The sequence below is a fragment of the Cuculus canorus genome, chromosome 27 (genome assembly GCF_017976375.1).
Source record: "Cuculus canorus isolate bCucCan1 chromosome 27, bCucCan1.pri, whole genome shotgun sequence".
NCBI classification, from domain to species: domain Eukaryota; kingdom Metazoa; phylum Chordata; class Aves; order Cuculiformes; family Cuculidae; genus Cuculus; species Cuculus canorus.
The window spans coordinates 4,731,212-4,752,636 of record NC_071427.1 but is presented as its reverse complement, the minus strand read 5'-3'; the positions used below and the strand labels follow the sequence as shown (position 1 = coordinate 4,752,636).

The 21,425-nt window shown below is 51.1% G+C and overlaps 1 protein-coding gene across 14 annotated transcripts in view; it reads left to right on the top strand.

Moving 5' to 3' along the window:
* PTPRS (protein tyrosine phosphatase receptor type S) overlaps positions 1–21,425 on the top strand; it is a 158,717-nt gene that overhangs the window by 29,522 nt on the left and 107,770 nt on the right. The window contains exon 2 of one of the 14 annotated variants that reach the window (XM_054050061.1): positions 2,547–2,640. The exons of the other annotated variants lie outside the window; for them this stretch is intronic. The gene's annotated coding sequence lies outside the window, so the exon portion shown is untranslated. The remainder of the gene's footprint in view (positions 1–2,546; positions 2,641–21,425) is intronic. 14 annotated transcript variants of the gene reach the window in all.

The window sequence follows — 21,425 nt, the reverse complement described above, 5'->3', positions numbered from 1 at the left end:
TGGCCGTGTTGTATCCCTTTATGATCTCTTTCTCGCTCTGGCAAAGGCAAAATGCTTTCATGTTGCAGGTAACTTTTACGTCGAGGTGCTAACATTGAATTCGCAGCGGCTGATCTGGCTCCAGGCAGCTAAAAGAACACTTGAAATTGAATTTAAATGTATATTATTCATTGGCAGAGAACTCTCCTGCAGTTAGGGGAAAAAATGTAAAGATTAAGCTGATCATTACTATATAGAAAAGCAGTTTCAAACATTAACATTATGGTTCTTCTCAAAAAGAGAGGATTCTCCAGGCTGCGCTCCGTATAGCTGCATCGCGCTAGCCTTTCATTTCCCTTTTCCTGAAAACGTCACTTAGCAGAGGAGAAATCACAAATTCAAGTGCGCTGGGATCACCGCACATAGAACAGAGGAACATCTGCTGAAAAGAGACTTTCTGAGAATAACAAACCACCTGCGCCGGGGGATTTTTCTTCTCTCGTAACTAGCTGAGCGTTCACCGGGCAGGGGTCTGTAACCCACCGCAGCTCCGTTCCTGGCCGCAGAGGGCTGGCATCCTACAGGGCTGGTGTTTATTTACAGATTTAATGCTGTTGATTGGGATTTGGGTTTTTTTCTTCACCTGAAAGGAGCAAGTGAAAAATGTGCCTTTGAGCTAATTGAGCTATTCTAACTTTTTTTTCCCATGATTTGCATTTTCTGTAACGTAGTCTGGAGTTGATTGGTGCCATTCGAGCCACCCTCGCACTTCGTGTGGAGGAATGTGTTGGGGTGTGGGTGCAAAGACGATGAGTAAGGCTGGCTTAGATGGTAGCTTCAACAAAAATGAGGTGGTCCCACACCAGGGACTGAGCTGCACCGCAGGACAGGTCTGCGCAGAGGATGGGACTGTGCTTTGCTCTTTTGCTTTTCATCCCTGGAGGAAAAACTGTAACACTCACTATCCTTTCATGTTGTTGCTCCAAGAACCTGCCCAGTGGAAGGGAAGGTATCTTTTAATCTTGGGAGCATGTTGCCAGTCCCTGGTGCAGATAGAGGCACATCGCCTCCAGCTGAAGGGCATGCGCTTGTTCCCAGTCTTGCTGCCAGTCAGTGGAAGCGAGGGGTTTGGGGCGGTGTTGGGGCTCCTGCACTGTGGCCCCACTGCTCCACAACCTCCTCCTGCAGCCAGGAGGCAAAGCAGGGATTTTTCACAGGCGCTGAAAGCAGAGAAGGCCCAATTATGCTTTGGACTCGGAAGAGATATGTGTCATTTTTTTGGGGAGGTGGAGGTACCAAAACAAACCATCTGAGGGCTCCGTGTGCAGGCAGAGTGAATTCAGTATTGGTATTAAATTCCTGCAAAGGTGACAGTTGCAGCAGCTATACGAGGAAATCCCTCATTACCCTGCAGAGCTGGAAAAGCAGGATATGGTGTTTTATTATGTTTCTTAACCTTGATCACAGCGAGTTTCAAACACCTTCTTTACCCTCGCTGTTGAATCTGGCCTGTGGGTACAGATTCTTGTACGGCACAGCTATTTCACAAGATTTAATCTCTAAGGAGCGTGCCAGAAAAACAGCCTTGGGGAACTGGCAGTCTGCGAGCTTCCTTGTCTGTAAAATGGGAATAGCGATGCGTAACTTCTGTGAAGTGTTCTAGGGTCGTCCAGTGAAAAGCGCTGAAGTGCCACAGGTTGAATCGCTTGGCCAAAAGGAGACAAGGCAGAAGCAGTAGTGAGGCTTGCCCAGGCTCTGCGGCAGGTCGGCAGCGAGGCCAGGAATAGACCCGGTATCTGTGATTTGTGCTCGAGTGTCCCCGTCTGCAGCGCGTAGGCACAGGCCAAAAAAAGAGCGGCTGGTACTGCTGTCACCCAGCTACGTGTAAAGGAGGAAACTGAGGTTGGACGATCCCATCCCTGGTGCGTTTCTGGGTCTGCCCCGTGGTGCCAGGCGTAGGAGTGACGAGTTGTCTGACACCCGTTTGGGAAGAGCTGGATTGGAGCCACTGACTCCTTTCATGCTGGCTCCTGTGCAGACTTTGTAGATGCTGTGCACCTGGGCTGAATTTTCAGCCAGTCACCTGGAGATTAAAGACCCTGGATCCCATTGCCGCTGCCCCCAAGCCATCCTCTGCCCTCTCTTTTAAGCCATTTGGAGCCCCAGGTATCCTTTATTCCCATGCAAGGCTCTGCGGTTGGGCTCGGTGGAGATGGCAGCGTATACTGTGGCACTGGGAAGCGCAGCGTTGTTCCATTTGAATTTGTTTCCTGCTGCGTTTGCGGCTGTGAAGGAGGAATGGCTAAAATTAAGGGCTGTAGAAGGTGTGAGACACTGTGTTTGTTCAGGTGCTGGCGGTGGGAAAACATCTTTACAGGCATAGCTGCACTCCCCGAGCTGTTTTGTAGGAGTAATAACTGTCGTGGTGGGTGAAACCTTCTGAACCGGGAGGCACCTGGGAGATGTTAGATTTGTGAGCGTGCGCGGGCTGGTGCAGGGATGGAGATGGATCAGCCTGAACCCTGCAAACACCTCTGTGTGCCCCATGCACCTTTTGCTATTTCCAGAGTGACTGCTGCCTCGGTTTTGCATGAGCTCCTGTGTGCCTGGAGGAGCCTGGCTTTGTGAAGAAGCTCTTCAGCCCTTCCTCTCTATTTACAGGTAACTTCTCAGGGGGTTTTGAAAGTGTCTCAGTTTCTCCGTGTACTGATTAGCGGTCTCATTAGCACTTTATAAGCGCATATAATTCTTTGTTAAATCTGTGCGCAGGTAGGTTTTGTTTGTATCAGAAATGGGGTCACCAGCAGGGCCAGGGAGGTGATTCTCCCTCTGTACTCGGCACTGGTGAGACCGCACCTCGAATCCTGTGTTCAGTTCTGGACCCCTCACCACAAGAAGGATGTTGAGGCTCTGGAGTGTGTCCAGAGAAGAGCAACGAAGCTGGTGAGGGGCTGGAGAACGTCTGACGAGGAGCGGCTGAGAGAGCTGGGGGTGTTTAGCCTGGAGAAGAGGAGGCTGAGGGGAGACCTTATTGCTCTCTACAACCACCTGAAAGGAGGTTGTGGAGAGGAGGGAGCTGGGCTCTTCTCCCAAGGGACAGGGGACAGGACAAGGGGGAATGGCCTGAAGCTCCGCCAGGGGAGGGTCAGGTTGGATACCAGAAAAAAATTCTTCACAGAAAGAGTCATTGGGCACTGGAACAGCTGCCCAGGGAGGGGGTGGAATCCCCTTCCCTGGAGGTGTTTAAGGAATGGTGGATGAAGTGCTGAGGGACATGGTTTAGGGAGTGTTAGGAATGGTTGAACTCGATGATCCAGTGGGTCCTTTCCAACCTGGTGATTCTGTGATTCTGTTTGTGTAAGGAAGGCACGAGGTGCTGAGTTTCAGCATCAGCTCCCAGTTGCAGGATGCCTTAACCTGCGGGTGCTGATGTGCTGTGTGTTTACAGGCAGGGGGGAAGCAGTGCTGCTGCAGCTGAGGGAGCCGAGGCCAGCCCCCTGCTCATACTGATTCTTAAAGAGTTCATTTGGGTGTAATGCTGCTTTTTACAGTTGATTCCCTGTTACAAACAGATTTTCTGATAATGGCACCTGCGCCATTCAGATGGGATCATTATTATAATAGCAGCCAGTATTGTTATGGAATTGGGATATAGAATTTATGTAGGATCGTTATAATGACAGAAGTAATGCCATAAATAAAATGATGCTGTAACAGCAGCACTAAACCTGGGTGTAATAGGGAGAATGTCAGCTCAGATTTCCCCCAAGCCTCAGTGCCTTGAGCCTTGTAAGGATTTGTCTGTAGGGTCCAGACTGTGGAGGAGATGGGATTGTGGGTGGCTGGGTGGGCAGGGGCTGTCCCCACCGCGTAGGGATGCTCATCTGTGGGAGGGAGGAGAGATGCTCTTCCCATACAAGTCATGGAAACTGTAGCTGGAGATGTTTCAGCCAGTGGAGAGATCGTTGCAAATGATGAAGTTGTAGAAATGGGTGTTTCTCTCAACTTGGCGGGCGCCGAGTTCTGCTCTTGGGCTGGCTCTGATAACAGATTTCTTTGGGATGGGTTTCAGGCGGGGCTCTTCCACGCACAGCCTGTCCCTGCTGTGCTCTATTGGAATGGCTGTGCCTGCCGGCACGTTGCTTCTCCCGTTTCTCTGTAGGAAATGTGGGAAAGCTTGAAATGGCATTTGTGAAATAAAGCTGGGGGTTGTAGCTGTGAACTGCGCAGCAGGACTCGCAGAGGAGGCTGATGTGAGCAGCATGGCCCCATCCCAGGAGCAGTAGCACCAACCACTCCCACCCCCAAACAGAAGAGAAAGGGAAGAAAGGGTAAAAAAATCAGTGCATTTGAAAAGTTACTGAGGACGTGGAGTGGAGATTATCCCCCTCTCCACTTCTCTTTCCATGAACAAATCCCTGGAGATGGGTGTGTTGTCCTAAAGGCCAGTCTTGCGGTCAGGTTTAGCAAATACAGATAATCCAGATGGCTAATCTGGAGCGTGGTTTGGCTAGCAAAATCCTTCTGGCAGGCGACGAGGAGGATGCCGGGAAGAGGTTTGCAACAGTCGTATTTAAACAAAGTCGCTGCTAATGCTGCTTCAGCCATCGTGGGGACAGCACAGATGTCTTGCTTGGGTTCAGATTTTTTTTTTTTTTTAAATAAAATCCCTTTTATTTTCCATCACTGACCCCTGTTTTAAATCCCTGATCCAAGAGGGGTTATTGTAACCCTTCGGTGGGCTCAGATGCGGTTTGAGCCCTATCCCCGTGCCCCCCAGCGAGGGCCGTGGCCCCGATGCCAGGGATGCTCAGGGATGCTCAGCTCCAAGTGTTGCGCTTTGAACTCTCAGTTTTGCCCAAGGGCCCCATCGGGATGGGGGTGATGGGGTGATTGCTGTTTGATGCTTGGTGCTGCCTTTGTCAGTGGACATCTGGTGCCAGGATTGCTGCTGTCAGGGCTGGGGGTGGGCTGCGAGGCCAGGGAATGTGATGGATTAGTGCGGTTGGAGGGCTGGGGGAGGGGGCGGGTAGGGTTTCAGCTCTTCCTGCAGGTAGGGAGAGAATTTGGGGATTAGGGGCACTTTTCTGCTGGCTGCAAAAAGGAGAGGGTTCAGAGAGGGGGAAGGGTTGGGAAGAAAATAGTCTATCCAATGTCCCCAAAGCAATGACATTTATTTGCTCTATAGGGCAGACAAGGGAAATGTGTGCGCGTCCAGAGCAGGGGATGAAAAAAATCCACAGCAAATCTGGTGCCAGTCTGTCCCCCAGCTTTGTAACCCTTGGGAATCCCAGTTGCTTGTGCTTGGCCTCGGGGTCACTTGGTTTATTCCCTGCTGCTTCGTATGGATTCAATAACCTTCCTCTCTCCCCAGAGATCAGCTTAAATTAAAACTTTATCCTTTACTTAAGGAAGCAAGCAGCAGCTCTCCTCGTGCTCTGTTATAGGATCTGGGTAGGTGCATGGCCCCATCCATCCATCTTTCCCCGAGGTCAGCAGATGGGCTGTGCCAGGAACCGGGCAGCTTTTGAGCCACTGGACCAGGAGGGAGGGAAATGTGGGATAGGGGATATCATCTGCCCCTGAGCAACACGGGTGAAGGGGCAGGAAAGAAAATCCTGGTTTTTAAAAGCTTCCCCCGAGGGCAGATTCTGCAACGAAAGGGGAAAATGGCTATTTGTCTTAGGGTAGGAGCAGACTCCTGGGAATATCACCGGGATGGCTCGTACCATCCTTTCCTGGGGCTCTTGGTGCCAGTGTCTGCGTGGGGGTGGAAACACCCTGTCCCTCGTCTGCCTGCAAGAGCAGGAGGGTTTGCATAGAAGCGAGAGCCAATGGCAACTGCCTGAAATGGGGACCTTGAGGAATAACCACAACAAAAGCTAATCTCCAACCAGTGCCGTGTTTGGGGATCAAATCCATGGGTAAAAACTGCCCAGAAGATTTTAAATCTACTGGCTTTGCCTGCTGGAAATGCTGCTGCGGGGAGGTTGGCTCTCGGGGAGGCATGTTTAGGTCTTTGATTCATATTTTGGGGCTACACGTGCACACACGTGGGTGGCAATTTTGGGTTTGTTCCGTGCAGGGACGGACGTACAGCCGGCAGCTCCGTGGGCACTGGTACAGCCCCAGCCAGGCGGGGAGCTCTGTGCTTGCGCTGTAAAATGAGACCCTGTTGGGTGATTTATTTCCCCCCTATCCAGCGGAAATTGAGAAAATCGGAGGTAGGCACAGGAAATTCTATGAAGGAAACGTTGGGACTGAGAGGAGGGAGGTACCGTAAAGCACGAGAGAGGCCTGAGGGGTGTTGGAGGGTTTGGACTGCGGGATCTTTTGTCTTTCCTTGTGTTGCTGTAGCCATAACGTTGAAGCTATTGAACTGCCTTTTGAATTTTGATTTCTTGTCTGTGTTGAACAAAGTGGTGGCCAAGGGCCATGGCAGAGCAGCAGGTCTTGTGTCTGAGAGGTTTCTGAAGTCAGAAAGCCTGAAAACACTGGTCTGAAAAAAAAAAGGAAAATGAAAAGTAAGGGATAAAGTTACATATGCCATCCTGAAAATGTGTTTATTTAAACTTCAGCAGCAAAAGGCAGAGAAATTTGAGGGAGGGGGGAGAGGAGGAAGACCTCTCTGTAAGAATGTGTGCAGGGAAGCGAGCAGCTGTGTTGTTCTGAATGAATTCTAAGGGTTATTTCACTTACCAAGGCTTGGTGTTTGTGCTGGAGGTGAAGTCTGCAGAAGTTCGGGCTGCTCCGGGCTTCCAGGCGGGTTACCTCCTGCTGGAGAAGGGCCCTGGTAGGCAAGAGAGCTCTGAGCTTCTGAGCTCTGACATTGTGGTTGTAACCTATGGGCTCTGTTCTCCTCAGAGTGCTTTCGTGCCATCCATGCCTGCTACCTGGCGCATTGACTATGTGCCAAGGAGTGAAAACTTGGTTGTTTGCTGCTGTTTGTCCAACATTGATGGATTTTGTGTCTTGGATGCTGCAACACCACAGGCAATCGCTCCTCTGTGGTCCCTGGACTGATCCAGTCCTGCTTCAAGTCCTGTGCCAAGCAGCGGTGGCTTGGAGCTAGGAAGAACCTCCACCCAGACAGGCAGTTCCTCGGAAGTGTCTGCCTTTGGGTGCTGCTGGACTGCATGAATCACCGTTGCTTCCAGCCTGACGTGTTTGATGGCTGCAGTGCTGCCTTCCTGGAGGGGAAGGAATTGGAGTCCATTACTAGGAGTCCATTTCTCTTGCTGGAGTGTTGCACTAAGCACCAAGTTCCGCTTGCGGAGCGTCCCTGGTTCCTCGCAGCAAACCTCACTCGTGTGCCATGAAACACTCGCCTGACAGGGTGTTCCAAAGCAATATCCTGAGATGAGTGATGGGCCCGCGCGGTGCTTTATGCACTGCCCTTACGAGGTGGGAATGTGTAAATCGCACCATCCGAGTGATTTAGCCCCAGGTAGAGTTGTGGTTCGAAATGAATTCCTGTCCCGGCTTCTCCCTCGCGCTGCGCTATAGAAACCGCTTGCTATAAACCAGGAGAAAGTGGCAGCAGCCTGCGTCTGGGTGGGCTGGGAGGATGTGTGGCCGTACTGCCCTCTGTCCCCCGTATCCATTGGCTTGGATGTGCCAGGGTAGGGATGCAGGGTTCAGGTTTGATACCGATGCCTCTCTGCCTCTGGGCGGCTCGTCCGTAGCTGCGTCTGTCCCTAAGCAGGAGCCGCACAGCACACAGCTCCCATTAGGCTTAATAGGGAAGATGAGTGACATGTTCCAAGTGGCTTTAGGGTTTATGCAAAGCCAATGATGCTTAAGCCAGCTGGTGGATTTTCAGGTTTTCGGCAAGTTTCATTGGGTAAAATTTTCCTTTGGAAAAATGTCTCAGGTCCGGTGTGAAGTTCTGATGGAGATAGAGGCAGTGGGAGCTGGGGGTGGCTCAGGTGGTGCTTCACACCTCCGTGTCCTTTTGGTTGTCTCCCCTCGTGCTTTGAGGGGAGAATGGCAAAACCGTTAAAAAGGCGCTGTTTTCTCTGTGGCAAGGAGTGAAGATTAATATTAAAACGTATGGGGATTTATTTTAAAGATGCGTTTCTTGGCTGGTTTAGATCTCCTGGAATAGCTTTGGGAATGCAAGTCTAGGCAAATACATGAGAAAAATGGAGTGTGGACTCCACTCTCTGCTGTTTGCTTTGTGATTTGCTTTGGCAGGGAGTTCTCCCAGTGCTTCGCTGCTCTCCCAGCGCTGCTTTGTGCCCCAGAGTTGATTGTTTCTCAGAATATAAAGGGCAGAGGTGAACCCCGAGGAGGTGGTCACTGTTGGTGGTCCCAGCCATCCTGAAGCAGACGTGGCACACGCACCATCTTCTCAGCGAGCTCTTAAATCCACCTGCGTTTGTGTCACTGGTTTGAACTCTAGAAGTTAAACTGTGCCTGTGAGTTCTAGATAAAAATACGCATTTGCTGTTCTGTGCCTGTTACGCAGCGGTGTTTTGTGGCTAGCCAAATAAAATTCTTGGTTTGAAGTGTTGCAGTAATGCGTTAAAGTTTATGGAGCATTTAACAAACTTTTTTAGTGTGCCGTGGTTTATAGTGCCAGCAACAGCCGAGTGTCACATCAAAGCGGGAGTCTTTTCTCACTTAATGGCACAATGTTTAGTGCCGCTTCAGTTTATCTGGGGTGGCTTTTCGGTGCATAGCTCAGCATGGCGTTTTCTTCCCTTTCTCCTGCAAAAAATACTCTGTAAGAGGCAGATCGCAAATGCTGATTTAGGGCCCACAACTTGAGCAGAGTGGTTGGATTTATTTTTACCTGTAAAGAAAAAAAACAAAACTCCAGGTAACGGCAGCGCCGTCGGCAGGTCCTCCTGTGCCAGGTTAGGGGAGCAGAGCCCCCAGGGTGAAGCCTGCACTCATTGAGGCCACCGAGAGTGTCCTCCTGTCACCTCTTCCAAACCTGTGATGGTTTTACTCTAAGGCAGGAGTTGGGCCGTGTCTCGGAGCTGAGGGTCTCTGCTTCTCGGTTAGTGGATATGGCTCAGACAGCGCCTACAAGCACCAGCGGTTTGGTGCGGGTTTGGTGCTTTTTGCCCAAATTTAGGGGTTTGCTGCTCTTCTGGACTGGAAGAGGATGAGCGTCGGGGAGCTCTGCGAGGGCATTCCTCTGCCCCAGCGCTTGGCATCGCGGTCAGGTAGGAAAGGAGCGAGGAGGGAATATCCAGGGAGTTGAAGCACCTAAAGCAACTGCTTCCATCAGGAATGTCCTAGAGCTTCGGATGTCATTTCTACTAAATTTGAACTAAGTAGGTGTAAAAACTCAATAACAATGTCTGGATAACGCATCATAAACTGTCTTATTTACTTTATTGTAGATTTAATTATAATAATGCATATACATATAATTATGTCCGCACACGAGATCTATTCAGTGGTGAAGGCTTTATATAACATTATAACTAATGAAACTGGAATTGTGTCGAGGGCTCCCTGTAGCGTCCTCCGTCACATCCAGCTGAAATTGGTAAGTCTGCTCTTCCGTGTGAGTTGCCCACTGTTTGGGTATTGAGGTTCGCCTGTTTTGAAGGGGTTCGGTTATCTGACACGGGGTACAATTTTCCTCACACCTCCTGCACCATTTGCTCTGGAAATTTCCTGTAGATTGGAAGGCGGCATAAAATGTCTTTAATGTTGGCGTGATCTGTTCTTGGTGGTAACCGGCGAATTGGGTGTGAGAGGCGTGTAAACAAATTCAGAACCTAAATAATCTGGCTGTGTATTATTAAAAAAACGAGCCACTATGCAAAACATAATAGAGGAAATTCCATTCTGAGTTTCTAACGACAAGCCTTTCGCACGTTCCTCCCATGATTTATATAATTGCCAAATTGCTTTGGTGGCTTGACGGAATTATAGCTCTTCATTACACGATGGATAATCAATCAAAATAAACTGTGTTTACCCCTTTGCAGCGTGGGCACGAAACAGAGATGTTATAGCACAAGGTATCCTTTAACGCTGGTATTCGTATGGAGTTTCGGGTGTGATTTCAGGATCTGATATCTACGTGAACCTGACCTCACCTTGCAGGCTTCAAAATCGCGTGGCTCGAGCAGGGGCTGTAGTGACTTGCTCTTTCCGTGGTGCGTGTAGGAACATTTCTGCCTAAATATGCAGTGGGCTTGTTTGTTTAAATATCATAGAAAATAAAACCGCAGCGAGGAGGTGAAAGGTGCCAACAGCTCAGCTCTTTGTAGGGCTAGGTAAGGCTTGTGAGCTGAGATCCTGCCTTTCGAGGCAAGCTTGGGGTTGGTTCCATCTGAGATTTAGTGGGCTGCTCCGCGCCTCATTTGCTGCACAAGTTATTTTTTAGCCGATGGCTTTAGCAGAATTTCTTACCCTATTTACCAAACGGGATGTCGAGACCTTATTGCTCTCTACAACTACCTGAAAGGAGGTTGCGGAGAGGAGGGAGCTGGGCTCTTCTCCCAAGGGACAGGGGACAGGACAAGGGGGAATGGCCTCAAGCTGCATCAGGGGAGGGTCCGGTTGGATATCAGAAAAAAATTCTTCACGGAAAGAGTCATGGGGCACTGGAACAGCTGCCCAGGGAGAGGGTCGAGTCGCCTTCCCTGGAGGTGTTTAAGGAACGGGTGGATGAAGTGCTGAGGGACATGGTTTAGGGAGTGTTAGGAATGGTTGGACTCGATGATCCGGTGGGTCCTTTCCAACCTGGTGATTCTGTGATTCTGTGATTCTGTGAAGTGTGGAATCCTTTTTTTCTGAGGGATTTCAGGAGTGAAAATGAAACCCAGGCTTTGTAACGAGCGATAGCCGGGGTGCTGTGCAAGTGGTTAATATTTGTGTTTGAGTGGGTGACTTCCAGGGGATGATCCTGTTTCCTCTTGCGCAGAGCACAGTCTCACCCCTCAGAGGACCTTTCGCTCCCGTTTTCAGTCCGGTTTTACCTGATGGCAGGGATTTTTTTCAGGGAGGTTATGATGCGTGGTGTTCGCTTAAATGGCTTCCGCGGTATTGCAGCCGCGGGCTGCGCGTACGCAGCTCCCTTCGGTCTCTCCTCTGCCTACACAACCTGCCAGATCCTGATGAAAGGGAGATAAAATGGACGGGCTCGGGCAGGGCTGCCGGCACAGCGCCTTGTCGCTCACCCCGTGCTCTTGTTCCTCACCACAGCATCTCCGGCTCTGCTTGGGGGTTATTTTGGGGTCTTTCTCCTGCAGGAAGACAACTCTCTCCATCGCTTCTCCCCGGAGAATCCTTTCTCCTCTCCTGCTTCGCCTCACTTTAAGGGGATCACAGCTGCCGAGTAAATGTTAAGATAATAGTGTTATTACGGAGTAATTATACTGCAAGTTATTGAATTAAAGCGATGAGACTGCCTGTAATGGTGAATGGGGAGAGGAGAGGAGGCTGAGTGGGAGAGCGCCGAGCTGGGAAGGTGGAGAATAAGGAAAACCTAATAAATTTCCTCTTGTCCCCTCGCTGCTGGGACTGGGACCCGGGAATGAATGAAAGAGAAGCTCAAAGAGCTAATAAATAAACCATTTCCCTGAGAATAGAGGGTATAATTAGAAACTGTGGCCCTGTGGTTTTGTGTCTGCCCTGGGGTGGAATCTGCTCAGCGCTGCACTGTGGCGATAAAACAGGGAGACAATGCGGAGATGATGTCGCACAGTTGTTAACTTTTGAGGAAGGAGATGCGTTGTTCCTCTCTTTTTCTAGAAAAATAAAAAATAATAATAAATAAATAATTAAAGCTTTATGTTGCAAAGCTTCAATAACTGGTTATCCTCCAAAGCCTCTCCATCAGTAGCTCTGGCTGATCCTGCGTTTTCCTTTGTCTCTTTTCCTGGGGATAGGGTGGGTTCAGTGCAGACCTTGGGAGACTTTACTCTTTATTTTTCATGTTTCTTTTTTTTTCTCCAGGAGTGCCAAATAAGATAATTTCTTTTCTTTTTTTTTCCTTTTTCTTCTATCTCCGGCTGAGATTTACCTGCAGTTGTAACATCTCTCCTTCCCTACTCACATTGGTGTCACTGTGCTTTTCAAGGTGGTTTGTTAACTGATGCTACCCCAGATTTTATTTTGTCCTCCCGGGCCCAGTGTGGCTCTGCCCTGGCAGATCCCACCATCTCAGCTGTGGTGCATCGGGCGCGGGGCTTCGCTGCTTGCAAAGCCGAACAGTTAAAGCTTGACCCGAAAGAAGGATAACGGTGTTAAACTGAGGTTTGCACTTGAGCCTCAATCTCCCTTTTAAGCCACAGGGACGCTCCATGAGCTGGGATGGGCTGCTGCCTCCTCCAGTCCCTCTGTTTTGCATCTTTGGGCTGGGGATAAGGAGTGCGATGGCAGAGGCACAAAACAGCGTGGAGCTCTGCGGTAAATGTTGCGGGGCTGCATGGGTGGAAAGGCACAGGAGCATCAGCAGCCGGGCAGTCAGAGGGAGCAGAGCGAAAAAGGGGTGTGTACTGCGCTGCCTTTGGGTCTGGACAGTCTCATAGTTTAAAATAAGAATACATTCCCCTCTCAACAGAAGGTGGACCCCTATCTGCTCTGGTCAGTTCCTCCATTCCTGCCCCACTGCCTGGCAAGAGGCACCCCCTGCCCCGAGCGCTGGAACCGACATCCCTGCGGCTGCACCGGGAGCTGCTCCTCCTGTTTGCCGTAATCGGGGGGACTTTAACGGGAGGAGATGATAACTGGTGATGAAGGTCAGAAAGGAGAGCGCATTTCATTGCTGTCCGGTGTGTCTCGCGTGGCTTTGGATGAGAAGGGAGCGATGCGCTCGTGTCTGTGCAGGGAGGGTCCCCCCACGCTGAGGTTTGTGCAGCTTAGGGAATTACTTCTGCGCAGCTCTTAGGTAGATGCTAGAGCGGTGTAGAGTGTTTACCTTACTTTACAGTCTAAAAAGCCCTAATAAAATACACAACAGGAGTATTAACAGTGAAACCATTTTGAGGATTATTAAGCTATTATAAAAGAATGGAAGAAAATCTGCCTGGCATTATGTTCTGTGCCACTAGATATGTAAATTAATGCCTTCCCTATAGCAGCTCCTTCAGAAATATCAAGGCACTTAACCATCTTCAGCGCATTAGATTCCTGGGATTGTGAAAGAGCTCTTCAGCAGTTGCTCTTCATGTAGCACTGGGGGAAACTGAGGCAGGACGATTTGGCCAGTGTGTTTACCATGGGAAGGGTAGAGTGGGCATCTGTTTCATGTGGGTTTCCATGACCCTTTGGCATGGCGTGGGGTGGACAATGTCCTTGTCCAGCAGCACTTCCAGATATATCTGTCCGATTCTCCATCCCGTCGTGCTGTTGCTGTGGGCACCAAGAAGATCCCTATGGCTTTGCCTTTTGCCTAATTGCTGCTGCAGCATTCCCAGAACTGCCTGTGCCCATTTCAGGGATGCCCGTAAACCCTGATATAATGTCATTTATTCGTAAAAGGCCATTTGCAGAGATGTGTTTGGGGCTGCTGTCACCAGGTCCAGGGGATTTATCTCCTGTTTATGGTTTGTGCTCGTGTGCTCTTCTTTCCCATCATTATCCAAAACTTGATTGTCCACTGGACTTTTCTGTCACTCCCAGTGCCGGCTGCCTCTCCAATGCAGATTTTTGGGTTTTTTTTTTTCCTTTTTTGAGGGTGGAGAGGCAGATCTGTAGGCAATTCCAGAAACTTTGGTCTGGAAATCTGCTTCGGGAGGAGAGGGCACAGAGCTCCTGCAGCAGTTTTGCTGGGAGTGAGCTTCCCTAGAACAAACCCTTTTCTTTCTTGCTTCATCTGGCTGCTGGGTGATTGGCCCCAGCCTCTTTTATTTCCTCAGAGTCTCAAATCCTGGGCTACACAAACCTTCTTTTTCCTTCCCCTTTGCAGACTTCATTTTCTGTTGGAGGTGGAGAGACGTAGCCAAGCAAAGGCTTGGAGACAGCCCCTTAGGGCAGCCTGGGTCCCTCAGATCAGACAGCAGACTCTTCTCTTTCCTGCCGTTCCCCCTGTCTGGAGCTGTGTGTGCCGCCCAGGAGCTAGAATTATGGGCTGCCTGCTTCCTGCAAAGAGGGAAGATGGTGGTGTCGACCGAGCATTGCTTAGAAGAGGGATTTGTGTGTTACGGCAGCTCTTTGCCGAGCGGTCTCGGTCTGCGTCTGCCTGGGTCAGGTGAGGCTGCTGTCAGGAGGACGAAGCCGTTACCGTGGAGCGGAACCCCCGCACCATAGGGACTGTGGGTGAAATTCTTGGCTTAAGATTTGGGTTAATAAGCGAAGGATTTCCTGGTTTTGATGATGATGCACAAATTGTTTGGTTCAGGACTGGGTAAGTGATTTAAGTGGTGATTTCCCCTGGTCTCTGCGATCTCCTTGTGACGGGATTTGGGGACTCTTCTTGCTTTACCTGCCCTTACAAGCATTGAGCATAGCAGGTCGATGCTTTGGAACATGTAAAAATGAGGTTATGGCATCCAGCAAAGGGCTTGGATGCCTTAAATGTGTTTAACTGCCAGTGTTTGACGCATGCTCAAGATTTCTACTTGCTCTCACTCATAACAATCCCACCCAAAAGGAAGGCTCAGCTCTTCTCCGTGCTCGATATCCTTGGTGGAAGACAACCTCAGCCTTGAAGGGAAGCGGCCACTGTAGATCTGCAGCTGGGAATAGCTCCTGGATCGTCAGCATCAATATACAATCTGTTCTCCGTGCAGACCCTCTTGAGCAAACCCCAAACCAGATCCTGGCACAGCGGCGGTGCTGGATGGACATCTGAAGCAGTGGTTGTGGTAGCTGCTGACCCAGGGGTGATTCCATCAAGGAACAATTCAGGAAAGGGACCTGAGCTGGTGGAGTTGTTTGGTGCACAGAGGAGCACGCTGTAGGTATTCTGAAAAAAAACAAAATCAAATAGGAGAACCGGTAGTGGAGCTCTTTGAAAATTGTTCAAAGGACCCTGTCAGTGCGAAACTCCTATTTATGTTTTTTTCTTCCTCCTCCTTTCTTTTGTTGATACAATCTTGGAAGTGGGAGGATTTACAAAAATGCATGTGTTTTTCGCTGCTTCTTCAGACATCTTTTTTTCACCTGTAAATATTGTGTAAGAGGCCAAACTGAAAAACACGGAAAACAAACAAGGAAAAGTCCTCATCAGACCCCTCCTCTAGTCACCTCAGAACCTGACAATCACATTTGTTGTGGATGTACTGCAAAGGTATCCCCATGGCTTTGGAGCAAGGATAGACTCGTAAAACCCATCGCTGGAACCTGTCTTTAAGCCTTTAGTGACTCCTGCAGAGGTCTGGTGTGTGGAGCAGGGATGCTCAACACCAGCAGGGCTCTCGAGGGAGGCACCTCCAGACTCCCCAGCCTGGCAGTCCTGCCTCCAGGAGCTTCCATCCTTTTTCTGTTGGGCCCATCCAGACTCTGACTGGGAAGGATTACTTTGGTGTATTCAAGGATGCCTAAAAGAACTCTGAGGTCGAAGGAAGAGGGACGTTCTCCCCTGTGCTCGAGGACCTTTCAGACATCCCCTCCCCATGCTGGACTCCATCAGGACAGTCTACAAGGAGGGCAGTGAGTGCTGCTGCAGTGGAGAGAGAGCTGCTGGCACTTCAGGCAGTACAAGTGAGCTTCCAGAAGGTCTTTGAGCTTCTGCAGCAGCAGCAGAGTGGTTGTGGGTGATGCACAGAGCCCAGAGGAGCTGAGGAGGCTGTATTTACTGGAGTTGCCACCGAAGGCTCTGTGGAAGCTCCTTGGCAGATGTGAATGGACTGAGTAATCCCAAGAGGAGGTTATATCAGAGCAGACTTACATTGTCATGTGAACTAACAGGTGAAGGCAAAACTTGGGAGGTCCCTTGGCCTTTCTCTCCCCGCTTCGCGCGCGGGAGCTGTGTGTGTACTCTGGCTTCTGGGTGATGCGCTAACAAGCTCACACTCAAACAGTGCCAGCCCTGAGTTTGCGAGGAGCAGGTTTCTTAATCCAAAGTAAGTGTTTTTATTGAGGAATTGCGTTGGTTTTGGCCGAACTGTTTGCAAAGGTGCGTGTGGCTGTGGGAGAGGGGGTGGCAGCGCTCTCCTCCACGGCCTCGCGCTGGCATGGTGGCACTGGCGGCACACGTAGAGAGCAAGAGAAGGCGATGAAGGGCATAATTACAGAGGAGGATGTGGAAACCAGTGCACTGAAAGGCAAAATGCTTTGCCCGAGGCCATGGGGTGATGGAGCTGGAGCTCAGCAGCTCTGTCTCATGTGCCGGAGCGCTGTGTCCGGGCTGGTGCTTCTGCTGGGAAGTGGTTTTGGGGTAGATTGCCAATACCTTTACCTTGATTTTTTTGGCTGTTGAAAAACCGTAAAGACCTGGAGGACTCAAGTCCACGTGACAGCCCTGGATGGCTCTCCCTGGAAGCTATGGAAAGCAGTGCTTGCTGTCCTGTTTGAACTTGTTAGCTGACAAGTTAAAAGGTTGGTTTTGACCCTTCGGGATATTTAAAAAAAATATATTTCTTTCACCATCCTTCGCCCAGTTTTATGAGACGGCCGAGCCAAGAGCTTTGTGTTTGGCAGTAGGAGTGTAATTACAGCAAGTCCAGGCGAGCGATTCTCCCGCAGGGCTGGTTTCGTGGTTGGCTTTTCTTCCCCCCGCGATGTTATTGCTGCTACTCCTCCGCCTTCCCACGCACGTGCGATGGGTGGCAGCCGCAGGCCCCCTCCATCCCCAGAGCCCTGGTGGGACCGAAGCCCAGGTTTGCTGGGGGATGTGGCATATCTATGCTTCCTGCACATGGGACATGACATGGTTTATCCATGGAGAATGTGGATCCTGGCGTGCGCCCTGCTGTTTGGCTATATCATGCTGGCCCCCCAGCTGCCCGTGGGTGCCGGCTCCTGCTCATGTACCTGTACAGCACTTCTCTGGGTTGCACAGGCGCTTGGTGGGTGCACATCCTCCACCTGAAGGAGTTTCCTTTGGGTTTTCTTTGGGAATGACTGCCATTAACCCACCTGGATGGTTATTCAACCAAACTGAGCCTTTTGGTAGGAACTGGAGAGGGTCAGAGTGCTGCTGCCTCCCGAGCGTGATCTGTCCTGGGCTTTCTGACTGTGAAGTGAGTTTTGTGATGCTTCGTTATGGAGCAGGAGGTTATCCTCGTGTTTCAAGACGGTGAGGGGTGAGCGTGCGCGTCCCCGTGGTGTGGATGGCTGAGTGCTGCTCCCCGCGTGGGCTGCTCGGAGGGCTCGGGCTGGAGCAACAGCAGCGCTGCAGACGCAGAAAAATGCCATTAGAAACTGTCAGTGCTTTGTTTCTCCTCGGGAACTTGATTGGGCTGAAAAGGGTGGCTGAAAGCGCCCTGCTGTTCTCCCTGCCTTTCTGCCCACTTTATTTAATCGCCAGCCTAACCGAGTCCTCTTCAGCCAAATGCCAAAGCTGTTTGGGTGTCGTTGCTCACCGAGCGTGCAGAGCGCTGCGTGGGGAGGTCTGGGGAGTGTGTGGGTGTGCAGAGCTGGGAATGCACTGCTGGAGCTGGGATTCTTTTCACCCTGTGTTTCTTTAACCTCCAGAGCTGGGCTGAGCGCTGGTGGATGGAGGGGCAGCAGCCATCCCGAGACCCGCGGCGCTGCGCTTCTTCCAGCACCTGCTTAGAAAGGGTCCTGTGTGCTCTGCTCCTTCTGGGCCCAGACCGCAGCCACTGCTCGGTTTGTTGTGTCCAGGGAAAAGCTTTTGGGTCTGTTATTCCCCTGTGCAGATGTGCCTTTGTGTCTCAGCTGGAAGGCTGGATCTCTCCCACGGTAAACTAGATGCTACCCCAGATTGGTTCTACTGGAAGAGCAATGATCATCAAAGTCCCCTTAATTCTCAATTAGTCTGTCTGCCCAAGACTTTAAAATTGGTTAGATAAACCGCATTAAAAGTTAAATCTGAATTAACCTTTCCTCGCGTAGGTGACCCCTCGGGGCCCCGACTGGCGCAAACAGGGCTGAGCACAGGGGTTCTACGGGGTCAGTCCCTCTCTGGGGCCACGGGGGCTGTTTTTGAGTGCATTCCCTGTGGGATACCCATCGCAGCAGGGCTGCTCCTCTTCCCGTGCTCAGCCGTGCCGCGAGCTGACCCTTGGCACAAGGCTGCCGCACCGGGGTATTTTTAGAGAAGATAAGAGTGATGGCAGGAGAGAGGGCTCCGTTCCAGGAGCTCCGACTCTTTAATTATGTTTTTGGTCTAGAAAATTATATGGTTCCTAGAGCATAAATAGAGAACGTATGGAAGGTAATTGCACCTCCGAGTGCAGATTAGCCGGTAGCAGGGAGAGGCTGTGTGGAGGCCAGGACCAGAGGGAATTGCTGGGTAGAGGGGGAGACGGGCTCCTCGGGGCTGCTGGGCATTGCCGTGCTGCCTGCACCCCGGGATGGGTCCCAGCCCCATAAGGTGAGGATCAGTCCCATGAGCCACCCATAGGGAGGAATTTAAAGTGTGCTTTCGCACTTGTCCCTTCCACCCTGCTCGGGAGTGGGTGCATGCAAGCAGAGCCTCGCTTCTCTCCGCATTTTCCTTTTCTTCGGAGCAGCCCTGGTTTCAGCTGTGTAATGCAGAGGTGTGGGGCGTGGGGCTCAGCATGCATCCTTCACCGCTGCGTGCTGCCAAAAATTGCTCTCATTTTGCAGCAGAAAGGGCAAAAGCAAAAGCTTTTTTTCTTTTAAGTGCCTGTTTTATATGGACAAGCTTAATTTTTGGCACATCCTTTTCTTTTAAAGAATGCATTAAATTAAACCCACCCAAAGCTCCGCGTCGGCAGTAGTGATTTTCTGCGTGGTTCCCTCTCTCCCTTCCCTCCTCCCATGAAGTGTGAGCAATTTGGATGGAGGATCCTGCAAACAGAGAGAGGGGTTGAGCTTGGGCCCCATCCTGCACCCAGGAGGACAGTGAAGGGCAGCGCTTTGACTCTTCCCGGTCCTGCCAAGCGTGAAGGGTCTCGCAGAGCTGAGTACCTGCAGGAACGAGGAGCCAAAACGTTCCTTAGAGGCAAGAATGCCATCAGGGACCTGGGGTTTGCAAAGAAGCTTCTCCAGGTGGGACCTCATTGTCCTGGCATCCCTGCAGTCCTGGTGCTTTTGGGATCCGGAGGTAAATTTGTGGGTTGTCCAGCAAACTCATTGCTTGAGAGGAGAATCGAAGGTCTTGATGATGGGAGGAAGCCTGACTGCTGGGGCTGGGAGACAGGGAAAGGCGCTCTGGAGGAAACAGCTGGGATTGGATTAGGAAATTTGGCCTTCAGTCTCAAATGCGTCTCCAGCTGCAGTTTTTGAAGCAGTTTTGCGGAGCCTTCCCCAGCCTCCCTGCTCTGGTTTAACTCTCCACCTGGGCTGGAGATGTGGATCATCATCGTCCGCCCCCCCCCAATTCTTCCTCACAGTTCCCAGTATAAATGCATGGAGCAAAGCCACCAGCTCTGTTTATTGAACACAAATAGAAGAGAAAATAGTGGAAAACTAATTTTTTCATGCTCATTGGTGGGAAAGATTAAAATTATGCAAATCCTCGGCAGCGAGCTTGGTGCAGAGATAAGGGGATGTTCGAGTCGGCTGGCTGCCTGCTAATTCACTCATTGAAAAAGAAATGAGCAGGAAAGCTGGGATCAGCGTCACCGGCCCCTCACGGCTGGGTTTTCTTTGCTGTGCTGGGAGGAAGCTGAACAAAGGGAACCTTTTTTTGGAAGAGCGCAGGATCTGTGCCGAGATGCTCACCCTGAAATCGCGTCTCCCAAGTGCCGGCTGCAATTGCTGCCTGCTGAGCTCTGGGGACAGCACACAGACCCAGGGTGTCTCAGCTGACCTCCAACCAGGTGGCACTGACTTGGAAACCCCTGAAAGCTCCAGTGTGTTGTGGTTTTTTTACTCCTAGCAGGATGATTTGGGGGTTGAATCAGGTGAAATCTGCCACCTGCATCCCTCCATTGAATCTCATAAGCACGGCAAGACGGGGGAGTGAGTGGGAAACCACTGAAGACGAGCGATGCTGGTGCTTGGTGCTTTCTCCTGTGCCCGTGTGGCTCTTGGGGGGCTGCAGGAGGCAAAATGGGGTTCAGCAGGAAGCTCACCAAGCCAACACAGAGGGTGTGCAGGGCAGGTCTGCACTGCGCACCGGGTTTGGACTCTGATCCCAGCGCTGCCATCCGTGATGCCTGTCTTTGCCTTAAAGATCCCGCTTTGTAGTGGAAAGCAAGCCTCGAAATTCCCCAATTAATTAATTTTTGCAGAGCACCGGCATTGTGGTTTTTTTCCCCGGCATGAAAGGCCTCTGTGTGTGTGTCCGTGAAGGATCAGGGTACGTGCAGATGTGGTTGTGGTCAGGAAAAAAGCAAGTGTGAAGCAGCATCCCCTCGCCCCCGTGACTCTGGTCTCTGACTCAGCCCCTTGCTTTGCCTGAAGGAAGATTTAACTCCTTTAGGCCAAGCTCAGCTTGCGATGCCGGAGAGCATTAGCGGCTGCATCCATCCTCCTGGAGAGAGATGAGGGCGAATCTGTGCTGGCGGTGCTGCCAGCTGTGCCCAGCACGGGCTTCTCGGCTGGCCGACTCGTGCCTTTATCTCTTGGTATCTCCCAGGAAAATGTGGGGCACGATACACGGTACGAACCAAAACTGCAGAGCAGCTCAAACTGCCGACCACGCAGAGACACCCGTAGAGGGATGACGGCTGCTGCCTGTGCTGGGAGAGGGACCCGGTGCCAGCCTGTGTTTTTGGAAGGGCTCGTCGGACTTCCTGTCAAATCAATGTTTATTCACAAATCTATTTGTTTGCTTTTGTCACTGAAAACTCTTGTGGGTTGTTTTTCTTTTGTGTTGTTTTATTCCCCTTGTGTATTTTTGGCTGCGCAGTGCTGGCGAGAGGGACTGCCGCAGCTTTTCCTGGCTCCAGTCGTTTCAGCTGCTTCTCCCAACTCATGGTTTTGAGCGTCCTTTGTGCGGAGGGGCTCGGCTGGCAGCTCTCTCAGCTGGGCATGGCTTTCTCTCCGGTCCCCTGCACGCCCTTGGGCCGGAGGTGACAATGCTGCTGGGAAGGGATTGACCTTTGTGCATGTGGATGGTGGTTTTCGGTGACTGCCTGGTGGATGGCAGTGGATGAGGGGTGCGCAGGAGATCAGCCGGCCCCCAACATGTGGTGACAGTACCGGTGCTGGCTCTGGACCTGTGTGTTTGGTTTCCCTTTGTCTCTTTAGCCATAGCCAAAGCTGTTGCTGGTTTATGAGAGCGATAGGAGCGCACTGCAGCCTCTCTCTGTCCAGGCAAGCCGCTGGTCACAGGAGTGGCCGGGATTGTAGCATGCCGTGCCAACATCCCTGCACTCTCCCTCCCGGTGTGCCTGCCCTGCAGCCGGCCTGGACCCAGGAGAGGCCGTGCGTGAGTGTTCTTCTCCAGTCATGCAGTCTTCCTTGAGTTTCACCATCACCATGGACCTTCC